The sequence below is a fragment of the Camellia sinensis genome, chromosome 5 (genome assembly GCF_055761805.1).
Source record: "Camellia sinensis isolate YWXY chromosome 5, ASM5576180v1, whole genome shotgun sequence".
Lineage (NCBI taxonomy): Eukaryota > Viridiplantae > Streptophyta > Magnoliopsida > Ericales > Theaceae > Camellia > Camellia sinensis.
In genome coordinates, this window is record NC_138965.1 from 180106612 (window position 1) to 180120423 (window position 13812).

Sequence of the window (13812 nt, forward strand, 5' to 3'; positions counted from 1 at the left end):
TTCCAAAGATGACGTTTAGCGACCAAGATTTTAGTCGCTATTGACTTCTATTTCGCTACCAAAACATTATAGTCGGCATTATTGATTCCTTTCCCGACTAAAACATAATATAGTCGCTAAAAGGTTGAAATAAGAAAACCCACGCCTCTTTTATTGGTGCGCGCACGTTGCTCTGCCTGTATACTGTATACAACTTCACAACAGTGTATCGAACACACACCTCAGCAAATCTCACACAAATCGGCCCCCTCACCATAGCCTACTGTACGGGCGACATTGCGACGGCCACTGCCACTGCCATCGCCACCGGCGCAAAGCACCACCGTCGCAGCCGCACATCACGGGTTCGCTCTCTCTCTCTCTCTCTCGCTTTCGCGCTCTGCTTCTCACTCTGTCCGTGCGTCTATCCTTCGCTCTCTCGCTCGAGCTCTCTCCTACAGTCTATTTTTCGTTCTCACACAATCTATACTTGTTCTGTATACATACATATATATGTATATATATATATATATATATATATGTATATGCAGTTTTTGTTTTTATTTTTTTTATTATATATATTTCAAAAATTGCAGATTTATTGATGATTCAAAGAAATCCTTACTTGTGATTCAAAAATTGTAGATTTATTGCAGATTTATTATATATATTTCAAAGAAATCCTTGCAGATTTATTGCAGATTTATTGATGATTAAAAAATTACAGATATTTCAAAAATTGCACCTTGTTTTAGGGTTTCAATTTCTAGGTGTTTGATACATTGTGCCTTTGACTATCTTATTTTGTAAACTAGCAGATAGATTGGGGAAGATATATATATATGGAGCAAACAGAATCTAGTTTGGAGCTGTACTTTTATAAGGTTTTGGGTATAATCAATTTGACTAATTCTTGTAAAATAGGTGGTCATGGATAAACAATTGAGAGGCTATTATGGTTCAGTGAACATTATCAAATATGAAGAACAAACTGATTTGAGCCTCTCAGATCAGAGTTTCATTAAATGTTTTAGTGTTAGATTTTAAGTTTTACAGTGGGAGGAGTTATCATTTTCACTCTCCATATAACGGCTATATCATGTTATACTAACTTTGATCAACATACATTGTGCTTATATACACTTTTTATCGCCTTGCCTCCATATGCAAACAATATCTTCTATGCATAATAAACACCAACAAAGAGAAGTGGCAAGCTCTGAAATTGGGGATGGATTGCGTTAATTTGATAAATAAGAGAAGATATAAAACTCTAGAGATCATTACTTAATAAAATGTTTGTATCAAATCGTATATGATTGAGCCTTGCTAAGATGAATCGTCTAAGGACTTGTTTTTCATGTTTCATTGGATTAAGACGCTGCTCAACTAATAAGAATTGTTGTGTTCATAATCCTCATCTCTAAGGCTATGCCAAATTAAGCTTATCCTTGTTATTGTGACTTTTTAACTATTGACATTGTGATGGTTAGATGTGAATTAAATTTGTTATTTATTAGCCAAATTACAATGGAGGTGGTGATTGTCAAAAAGGTTTCGTTGGTGAAGCGAGTTGATTTGAAGCCAATAGTCCCAACATTTACTAGTTTTTAACATATCAAAAGAATATATATGTCCACATCTGTTGATATGGTGAACCACAACACTAACAGGATGTCATTAACTCACTTGGCTTGACAACACATCATATTCAATAGATATTACATTAGTTTTTTTTTTTTTTTTGGTTTTTTACATATTAAAAGTATAGATGGGTATCATACTTTGATATTGTGAACCTTCACACTACGGATGTCATCAACTCACTTAGGCTTCACATATCTGACACAACACATCATTGTGTCAGACCTCTGCATACATATTCACACCCGACACCCCTACCCCAGTCCATGTAATATAGTTTATAACTATTGATTATAAAGGTTGAATATCCTAGTTGTGATGCTCATTGCTCAATATCGAAACTTTTGCATCCATTATCTTAAAAACTCGTTCAATTTGAGTAATGTATCAAGATTTATAAATCCAAAACTTGATAATAGTGAGAACGAGTCTTGTCCGATCCGAAGTGTGGTCACAGATCTTGGTTCACAGTCCATTTGTCAGTCGTCTATTGGCTTATCTAATTGTACCTGTAATGCCATAGATGGACTCGTGGATTCACCCGTGAGTAGTACCCTTACAGTTTGTGATATTATTGTTCGGTTCATATAGTCAATGGAATTGACTTACCATCATGCACAAAAATTGGGTTCATTGACTTACAATTGAAAGTGATTGAATGCTTGTAGTCCTTGACTTACCCTTTGATGAAATAATACTAATCAATAATAAAATTATTAATTAAGCATACGACTAATCAGTCCAGTACAATAATAAAATTATACATAACTAAGATTAATAGTACCACATGGCTCAAGTCTCTTTCGCAATGCTTCTTTTTTGATGATGTAGATATAATAGTCTTTTTTGAACGCTTTAGAACCGGTTATTTTCTGATTCTGAGGGGTCCATTAAATAGAGGCGGCACTAATTTTAAAATAAAGATGGTAAACACAATCTGTAAATGTAATTAGTCTATTCATTTCAACTTGCTAATTCTCACATTGTCAAATTCCACATAGAGAATACATTATGTTTACAGTCATCTGTCCAAAAATAGGACTTATTCGTCTAAAACTTACATACATATAAATGTCATCTATCTTAATTAAAAAGTCAAAATATGACGATCATATCATTCCGTTGTTGAGTTTTTTTGCTTATTTGTTGTCCGTTCCTACGTTAAAGTTTGTTTCACTTGTAGAGTTTACAAGATGGACAAGAGTTGAATGACGATAAAAGATAGGTTGAAAAGTAAAGAGTACCAACAAGGTGTTAGGTCATTTATTGACTTTGCTACGAAGGATTTAGGCCCACATGATGACATTCGTTGTCCGTGTGTCGATTGCTTGAATGGCACAAAACATAGTCCACAAGTTGCACGGCTGCACTTGATTCGAAAATGAATCGTGTGTTCTTATAGAACTTGGGTGCACCACGGGGAACATGTAACACCCTCAAAATAAACCCATTTCAATCATACATTCTCAACATGTTTAGACATAAGAGAATGAAGCATAATTACATTTCATCAGAGTATTCATTACAAAATGTATTACATGTTGACAACAAAAGTAAATGCCCTACGGCCTTACAACTTTCCAAGCCAACACTTGGTTACAAAAAGAGAGTACTAACTTTACACAAAATAAGCCTTTGGCTTGATATACATGTAATACACAAAATAAAAAAGTCTTCAACTCCCACAACCGTCCAAGCTATGATCTCGGAGGCGGCATAATACCTGAACCTGAAAATGATTTCCCATATAGGGTGAGCCAACGCCTAGTAGAGATATGCTAAACATAATATGAGCAATAACTAAAACATCGACATTTGATAAATGTTTAACTCACATAAATTAATTCATAACTCATTTCAATTACATGACAAGTGTGTCCATGCTTCATTTCAATTTCCATTACAATTTCAATTCTCAATTCATAACCGTAGCTCAGAACTTGGCCAAACACTTTGGATGAGATTACATCTCATATCAACAATACTTTTATTTCAAATGAGATATCAACTCATAATTTAAACACTTCCATAATCTACAATAGATACACATATTTGCTGTATCAACAACACATTAAAACACTTCCATACTTCACAAATGATACACAAATTCGCTGTATCAATAATTCAATAGATACACATATTTGTTGTATCAATGGAGTCCATCCCCTATCTCCTCCCGAATAAAATCCGGTTTAGGAGTCCATCCCCTATCTTCCCCTAAACCGTGGAGTACATCCCCTATCTCCTCCTACACAATACAATGTATATAAACGTTTATCATATACATGTTCAATCAATACACAAATTTGATGTATTATTCCAACCGTCATATTCGATGACATTTTCAATTGATTAGTTTTAGTTCACCTAATCATCATATATTGTCTACAACAATCAAGACTATCCTCCACCAATAGCCCAAAGCAATTATTTCTAAACAGATAATAATTACATCCAACAGATAAATGTTCCACATTTTCAAAGTGAGCGATTAAATAAATCCAACTCCACCTTTCCATCTCTCATTATGTCAATTTCATCATTTCCACCTCAATTTCATATTTCCATAACATTTCCAAATTAATTATATCAATTAATTCATAACAAAAATTAGGGCTTTTTCCCATTTTTCTCAATATTGACCCAAAGGCCCAAAATAACTTCAATAACATCAATACTGTGGGAGCCAAATAAATGGAAGAGTCGAAAGGTGCATACCTCAGAGATCGGGTATTATTCGGCTCCATCCTGCGTAATTAGGATGCCGAATACATTATGAAGGCCGAATAGAGGGAGGTGCGTGGATCAGAATAAAGGTAAGGACAGTGAATAAAAGTAAGCTTAGACCCCGAGGCCCAAAAAAAGGAGTATAAATACAAGAACTACAAATTCAGAAAGGTATGTAAAAAAACACTTTTTGCTTAGCTTAGAAGATAAGTTACTTTGAGTGCAAGAACTGACTTGCCCGTCAGAGTGCTAATTCCGGTACCCCCAACCGGAGTGTTTGTGTCTTTTCAGGTGATTAGTTGAGGATCACTAGCGTCTCCCAAGATCTGAAGAGTATTTCCAAACCACTTCTCCAAAATTGGCGCCGTCTATGGGAATACTCAAATACATCCATGGCAGGCGTGACTGAAGATCCTCTGATAGCCACCGACGAAACCACACAGAGAGACGACCTCACTCTAGCAAACAAGCCTAGACCAAAAACCATTGCAGCAAGATTTGCCTTGAACCTCTGCTCATCTTCCACTCCAACGCAAGAGACAATACAAGCGACCATGGAACAAGCCAGGTAGACCAAATAGCGTTTGGACGACATCATCACTGAGAACAAACGCCTTCGTCGCGATCTGGCCCTCGAACTAGCAAAGTCCAAACAAACAGTGCGCCAGGCTTCAGAACGACCCCCGAGGGCAGATGATCGACGATCGCGAGCCCGACAGCAAGACACCGATGGTCGCAATGCCTCAACAAACCACCTTGAGGAGTTGGCAAAGGACGAACGTCTCCAGTGATGCATTCGGAAGAGTGCGATCAAAACACCTACCCTTTTAAAGGATTCACTTCCGCTTGACACCATCCACATGATATACAGCCTGCCAGCAGCCCCGGCCGTGCATGCAATCCAATCAATTCCAGGCCCTCAACAACAACTCACACCAGCAAAGCGGCTCCGAGAAGTACAGAGCATCACCTTTAATGACTCCAATTTGATCGGCGTCACACTCTCTCACATCGATCCATTGGTTGTTGAGCTACGCGTAAACCGGTTCATCGTCGAATGCGTTCTTATAGACCAGGGCAGTGCTTCGGAGGTTATGTACTATAAAACCCTCACCAAACTCAGGTTCAATGAATCAGACCTTACTCCAGCTCCTTACCCGCTATTTGGCTTCAACGCCAACCCAGAGTACCTATTGGGAAAGATCAGCCTACCCGTTCGAGCGGGTTCCAGAACGGTGGATGTCGAATTCTTGGTTGTCAGGTTACCATCGCCGTACAATCTCATTATGGGGTGATCGTGGTTGCACACCTTACAGGCCGTCCCAAGCACCTATCATCAACTACTACGTTTCCCAACGGAACACGGCATTGAGCAAATCTAGGGCTCCCAGAAATCGTCACAGGCATGTTATCTCCTTGTCGCCAAAACGACAAAGGAACTGCAAGTAAACTCCATTGAGGTGCCAGATCGAGAGATCCTGGATGACGTTGGGCGGCACCCAAACGAAAGGCCACGGAAGGTGTAGACCGAGTCGACATCGACGGAAGCCCGGAAAAGTTCTTCATGGTCAGCGCCTCTCTAAATCAGGCCGACAGACAACAGCTGATCTCTTTCCTTCTCAGTAACCTCGACGTCTTCGCATGGACTCCATACAAAATGCCGGGTATAGACCCATCAGTTTCATAGCACCAACTTAATGTCGATCCTAAATGTAAGCCGATCATTCAGAAAGGCCGGCGGTCAGCCGCAAAACACACCGCCGCCGTCGTTGAGGAAGTCGACAGACTGCTTGACGTCGGGGCAATTAGAGAAGTCACCTACCCTACGTGGCTCTCCAATATGGTGGTGGTGAAGAAGAAAAATGGAACTTGGCGAGTGTGCGTCGATTTCACGAATTTGAACAAAGCTTGCCCCAAAGACTGTTTTCCTCTACCCAGAATCGACCAACTTGTCGATGCAACGGGGCGCCATCAACGCATGAGCTTCCTCGATGCTTATAGAGGCTATCATTAGATCGCCATGCATCCAGATGACCAAGACAAAACTGCATTTCTCACCCCAAGAGGAACCTACTGCTACAAAGTTATGCCTCTTGGGCTGAAAAATGTGGGGGCAACCTACCAAAGGCTGGTCACCGCCATGTTCAAAGAACAACTCGGCCACACTATGGAAGTATACATTGACGATATGGTGGTCAAGTCCAAAGAAGAACAGAATCATATAGCTGATCTAGAAAAGACATTCAGCATCTTACGCAAATACAGAATGAAACTGAACGCTTCAAAGTGCACGTTCGAAATCGGCTCTGGCAAATTCCTGGGTTACATCGTGAACCACCAAGGAATCGAAGCCAACCCAAGGTAAGTCACCGCAATTCTAGAACTCGACTCCCCTCGTTCAGTGAAAGAAGTCCAAAAGTTGATGGGGATGGCCGCTGCACTCAACAGGTTCATCAGCCGGTCTACAGATCGCTGCCGACAATTCTTCCAGACACTACGGCAGAGCAAGGCTTTTGAATGGTCCGCCGAATACGAAACAGCTTTCAATGGACTCAAGACCTACCTTCGCTTAGTACCCCTGTTGACAAAACCCGCCGCTAGTGACCCTCTCATTCTGTATCTGGCAGTTTCCGATAAAGCCATCAGCGCTATACTGTTAAAAGAGGAGGAGGGGGAGCAACGGCCAGTGTATTATGTAAGCAAAGTAATGGTCGATGCCGAAACACGCTATCTTCCGCTGGAAAAACTCATCTTAGCCCTAGTCATGGCGGCGAGAAAACTGATGCATTACTTCTAGGGACATAGCATTGGAGTCCTAACAGATTATCCCCTCCAATCAGTATTACGCAGTGCAGAAGCTTCAGGACGTGTTTCAAAATGGGCTCTCAAGCTCGGCCAATACGACATTCAGTTTCTACCAAAAACCGCAATCAAGGGCCAGGTGTTGGCCGACTTTGTTGCCGAATTCACCGGAGGGCTTGCCGACCTCAAACCTAACGAGTTTCGACCAAAGGCTGAAGTTCGCCCAAAGCCGAACTGGAGAATTTATGTCGGGGATATTTGGCAATTATACTGTGATGGATCATCTAACCAACGGGGCAGCGGCGCCGGAGTTGTAATCATGTCTCTAGACGGTGCAGTAATTGAGTAGGCCGTCAAGCTTAAATAACGAAGCCAAATACGAAGCCCTTCTAGCCGGTCTGCGGAATGCGCACCTTTTCGGCGCTCAGCGTTTGCTCGTGTTTTGTGATTCAAAATTGGTAATCAATCAGCTAAAGGGGGAATACACGGTGAGAAACGAGCGTATGGTGGCCTACATAACAACGGAAAATTCCCTGCTGGCAAAATTTGACCATCACGAACTGAACCAAATAACACGCGACCAGAACACCCACGCAGATGTCCTGGCGTGCCTGGCCTCCGCCATCAATTCCGAGATCAAACGGACCATTGAAGTAGGTTTCATCCCGGAGTCGAGTATTGGCCCTTCGGAGGAAGCTCGCGTCAACATTATAGAATCCGCACCGAGCTGGATGGACCCCATTGCTGCGTTCCTCTTTTCTGAACAACTCTTAGAGGACAAAAAAGAAGCACACAAGCTGCGAAACAAAGCCCTGCGATACTATCTGGATTCGTAAGGAGGGCTTTATAAAAAGTCCCTCTCTGGTCCATATTTGGAATGCGTGCACCCGGACAAAGTTGAGGAGCTTCTAGCCGAGATACATGAGGGCAGCTGTGGCGCCCATTCTGGCGGACGCTCCCTAGCCCATCGAGCTATAACACAGGGGTATTATTGGCCGACGATGAGAGCTGACGCGGAGAGTTATGTGAAAAAATACGAACAGTGCCAAAAGTTCTCCCCATTAATCCATCTCCCTGCCGAAGAGTTGAACTCTATCGCCAGTCCCTAGCCGTTTGCTCAGTGGGGACTTAATATCGTAGGACCGCTGCCAAGGGCCCCAGGGAACAAGCGATTCTTAATCGTCGCGACAGATTACTTTACAAAATGGGTCGAAGCGGAGGCTTTAACTCATATACGAGATGCCGATATTAAACGCTTTGTATGGAGAAACATCATAACACGATTCGGTATTCCAAGAGCTCTCATCTCAGACAATGGCACCCAGTTCGATTGTGGCGTATATCGAGAGTTATGCAGCAAATATGGCATTCGGCCTTACTTCTCCACACCGGCGTACCCCCAAAGCATGGTCAAGCCGAAGCCTCTAACAAATCCATCTTGGACGGCATCAAAAAGAGGCTGGAGAAAGCGAAATGCAAATGGGTCGAGGAATTGCCGAGTGTACTATGGGCTCATCGTACTATGCCGAGGAGATCCACTAGAGAAACACCGTTTGCCCTATGCTTCGGGACACTGGCAATCTTACCCCTGGAAATCGGCCTCCCAACCCTGAAATCGCAAGTTTTTGATACGGGCCAGAACGACATGATACAGCCCTGGATCGAATTCTAATCGAAGAATGAAGAGACCGCGCCCTGGCATCCATGGCAAGGTATCAACAGCAGCTCGCTAAATCATATAATCAACGAGTTCAGTTGCGCCGCTACACGCCGGGAGAGTTGGTTCTGAAGAAGGTACTTCCAGTCGACCGGAGACCTGCCGACAGAAAATTGGGCCCAAACTGGGACGGCCTTTATCAGATAGATTCCATTGCGGGAATAGGGGCATATCGGCTCTCAGACATGTCAGGAAGAAGCCTGCCATGGCCTTGGAATTCAACACATTTACGTAAATTCTATCATTGACCCGACTTGTGGGCCTGATACTTGTACATATTCCACCGTTGCAATACAAAATATCTCATTTTCTTATGCTTCAGCCTCCAAGCCCTTGAGGGCCGATAAAGCCTCCGGATTCAGAGCGCCCTTCGTGGATATCACGATTGGCCGAATAAAGCCTCCGGATTCGGAGTGCCCTTCGTGGATATCATGATTGGCCGAATAAAGTCTCCGGATTCAGAGCACCCTTCGTGGATATCACGATTGGCCGAGAAAGTCTCCGGATTCGGAGCGCCCTTCGTGGATATCACGATTGGCCGAATAAAACCTCCTAATTCGGAGCGCCCTTTGTGGATATCACGATTGGCCAAATAAAGTCTCTGGATTCAGAGCGCCCTTCGTGGATATCACGATTGGCCGAATAAAGCCTCCGGATTCGGAGCGCCCTTCGTGGATATCACGATTGACCGATAAAGCCTCCGGATTCGGAGCACCCTTCGTGGATATCACGATTGGTCGAATAAAGCCTTCGGATTCGGAGCGCCCTTCGTGGATATCACGATTGGCCGAATTAATATTCAATGAGGATTGTTCTTGATTCGAGCCGGTGAATGCATGTTTCAGTGTTTGTACCACACAACACAAAACTTGCCAATAGGTTCAAATAAGGCGTTTAATTAAACACATAACATTTCAAGATCGAATACGAACGCTGAAAATAAAAGAAAGTCTATTCATTCGGCACACTCATCGTCACTTTTCTCAATTTTAAAAATCAGAATAGGCGAAGTAATGATGATGATGTAGGGGCGAAGCTGAATCAATATCCACGGCTCCGAGAGCTCGCGCCCTGGCTGGGGCAAGGGCAGATTCATTAATCTGGTCGGCTATGTTTTCAAGTGCAAACGCTGATCAATCTATGCTGCAGCCAGCCCATGAGTTAGGCCCATTCGGCTTCTCAAGCTCGCGCCCTGGCTAAGGCAAGGGCAAATTCATTAATCTGGTCGGCCATGTTTTCAAGCGCAAGCGCGGATCAATCTATGCCGCAGCCAACCCACGAGTTAGGCCCATTCGGCTTCTCAAGCTCACGCCCTAGCCAAGGCAAGGGCAGATTCATTAATCTGGTCGGTCATGTTGTAATAACCCACATTCATGTTCTAGTCATATTCATGTGCATTTGCATAACCTTGTCTTGTTAAGTTACAATCATGAATCTTGTCTTGTTTTACCTAATTGTTTTGTGCATGCTTTGTTCCTTTCTTAAAGTCTCACGCCTAAGTCTTGTTAAGCCTAGGTTATTCCAAGCCGAGGTCATCCTAAGCCTAGAACCATTTTGGAATCCCTTTGGTTGACCTCTACCTTCGTCCTGGCATATTGGCCGAGATGTCATTATCTAGGCCGAGGTGCTCATTCACCAAGGCTGAGATGTGTATCATCTAGATCGAAATGTCACCTTTGAACCCAAGTGATCTTGCTCCTAGCTTGGTACGACCTAGACTGAGGTGTGGCACATCTAGGCCAAGGTGTGGCACATCTAGGCCAAGGTGTGGCACAGCTGGGTCAAGTGTTGTCCTTCTTAGCCGAGATCATTGTCACCCTACTTGCCGATGCCTTGTTCTTGGCTGATGTCATTGCCTTGCCAGTGAGCCATACCGCTTTACTTGTTGAACACCCTTTCGCCCATGCTTTTGTCTGGTCTGTCAGTCACCTTTTGAGGGAAAACCCAACCAGTCACCGCCACGTGTCCCAGCAGAGGGTTAAACCCAGAACCGAGTGTGAGAACCTATCATTTTTGTATATTGTTTTGGAAAATAGAGAGAGAAGCTCTAGGAGGAAGAAGAAGTTTTAGAGTGAGAAAGTAAATCTTCGAGCTTGATTCCTTGAGATCAAACCGTTAGATCCGTGTTCTAAGGTTAGATTCTTGATCCGCTCTTGTTGTTCTATATGTCTATGTTATTGCATTGCATGATTGAAAATGATTTGTAAGCCATGCATCGACTTAAAGTCTGGCTTTAGAAAGAGAAAATAGTGCTCATGTGTTCTTGAAGAAAAGTCTTGTTTCGATCCGAAAGTTTGCATCAAGAATCATGTTTTTGTGTTTGTTTTCGCAAGAACCTCAGGTATGGCTACCCAGGTCCGTGTCTTTGAACTCGTAGCATGAAAATCCCAGATTTTGTGATAACAAGTTGTGATTGAGCATTCATGCTTTTTCATGTTCTTCACGATTCGTCAACTGAGGGGAACCCAGATTTTCCCCGACCTCTTTTCCTTGAATGTGGCCCTCGGGAACACACCTCGGCAAGGAGGTGTGGAACCTCGACCTAGACCTGGTTAGTGCCCAGCATGTTTTCCGAAATCATTTGTATACATATGAAGCTTGTTTGAAAGTGCATTCAATAGACCTTGCCATGTGTTTGTAGGACTTGGGCTTGTCTCGACCCCGACGTTCGAAGAACTATGTGAGTGGTATTTTTAATAAAGCTATGTTATCATGTTTCGATAAACTTTGCCTTGCCTTGTTTTGAAAAGTATTTGATTTAGCATGAATGATTATCCCTAATTGTATATCAAGCACTATCTTGTTTCGATGACTTGTCTTGAAAGTCCGTAGTGCCAGGGGACTATAATGCAACTGCACCCTTGTCTTGAAAGTCCTTAGTGCCAGGGGACTATAATGCAACTGCACCCTTGTCTTGAAAGTCCTTAGTGCCAGGGGACTATAATGCAACTGCACCCTTGTCTTGAAAGTCCTTAGTGCCAGGGGACTATAATGCAACTGCACTCTTGTCTTGGAATGTCATCACCCCATGTATTATGTAGAACCTACCCCTTGATTTGTGAAGTTACACTATGTATGTTTTTGAAAGAATCTCGGATATCAATCATGCAAAACCTTTATTTCTAATATCATTCACTGAGTATCCAAGCTCACCCTCTCTATATATATGTAGGTGATGAGCAAGAAGGCATTGAGGCCTAGATGTGCTGCCGATGTGTTTTGAGTGCATTGCCAACATGTTTTGAGATTCGCATTTTTGTGCCATCTTGAAGATCATGCTTCTTACTTATATTTCATGTGTAATTTGTATATGTCGGTTTGAGAAGCCTTTTGGTCAAGATGTATTTTGTACTTCATTGTTGTATTAAAGCTATGTAAAGATGTATGCCATTCCATTTAAACTTATGCACGGCTCTTATGGACCACTTGTAGTTTGAATTATTGCTTCCGCATTTGTGAGCCCCCTACATATATACTGTGATTGTGTGTGAATCCTTGAAATTGGCCTTCGGTAATTGCGGATTACTGGCCATCACGGCACCAAACTACTAGGGGCGGTTTGGGGTCGTGACACATGTTTTCAAGCGCAAGCGCCAATCAATCTATGCCGCAGCTAGCCCACGAGTTAGGCCCATTCGGCTTCTCAAGCTCGAGCCCTGGCTAAGGCAAGGGCAGATTCATTAATCTGGTTGGCCATGTTTTCAAGCACAAGCGCCGATCAATATATGCCTCAGCCAGCCCACGAGTTAGGCCCATTCGGCTTCTCAAGCTCGCGCCCTGGCTAAGGGCAGATTCATTAATTTGGTCGGCCATGTTTTCAAGCGCAAGCACCGATCAATCTATGCCGCAGCCAGCCCACGAGTTAGGCCCATTCAGCTTCTCAAGCTCGCGCCCTAGCCAAGGCAAGGGCAGATTCATTAATCTGGTCGGCCATGTTTTCAAACGCAAGCGCCGATCAATCTATGCCGCAACCAGCCCATGAGTTAGGCCCATTCGGTTTCTCAAGTTCGCGCCCTGACTAAGGCAAGGGCAGATTCATTAATCTGGTCGGCCATGTTTTCAAACGCAAGCGCCGATCAACATATGCCTTAGCCAGCCCACGAGTTAGGCCCATTCGGCTTCTCAAGCTCGCGCCCTGGCTAAGGCAAGGGCAGATTCATTAATCTGGTCGGCCATGTTTTCAAGCGCAAGCGCCGATCAATCTATACCGCAGCCAGCCCACGAGTTAGGCCCATTCGGCTTCTCAAGCTCGCGCCCTAGCTAAGGCAATAGCAGATTCATTAATCTGGTCGGCCATGTTTTCAAGCGCAAACGCCGATCAACATATGCCTTAGCCAGCCCACGAGTTAGGCCCATTCGACTTCTCAAGCTCGCGCCCTGGCTAAGGCAAGGGCAGATTCATTAATCTGGTCGGCCATGTTTTCAAGCGCAAGCGCCGATCAACATATGCCTCAGCCAGCCCACGAGTTAGACCCATTCGGCTTCTCAAGCTCGCGCCCTGGCTAAGGCAAGGGCAGATTCATTAATCTGGTCGACCATGTTTTCAAGCGCAAGCACCGATCAATCTATGCTGCAGCCAGCCCACGAGTTAGGCCCATTCGACTTCTTAAGCTCGTGCCCTAGCTAAGGGCAGATTCATTAATCTGGTCGGCCATGTCTTCAAGCATAAGCGCCAATCAACATATGCCTCAGCTAGCCCACGAGTTAGGCCCATTCGGTTTCTCAAGCTCGCGCCCTGGCTAAGGCAAGGGCATATTCATTAATCTGGTCGGCCATGTACCTAAGCTACACAGCCGATCTAACCATAACCGAAAACAATATCACTAAGCCACAAACTTTTCATTAGCAAGTTGAGCACAACTCACGAAATTTTATATACGCAAATTGTTAAACAAAAACTATGACTGTAGCAATACATGAACATTACCAAACCAAAAACTATA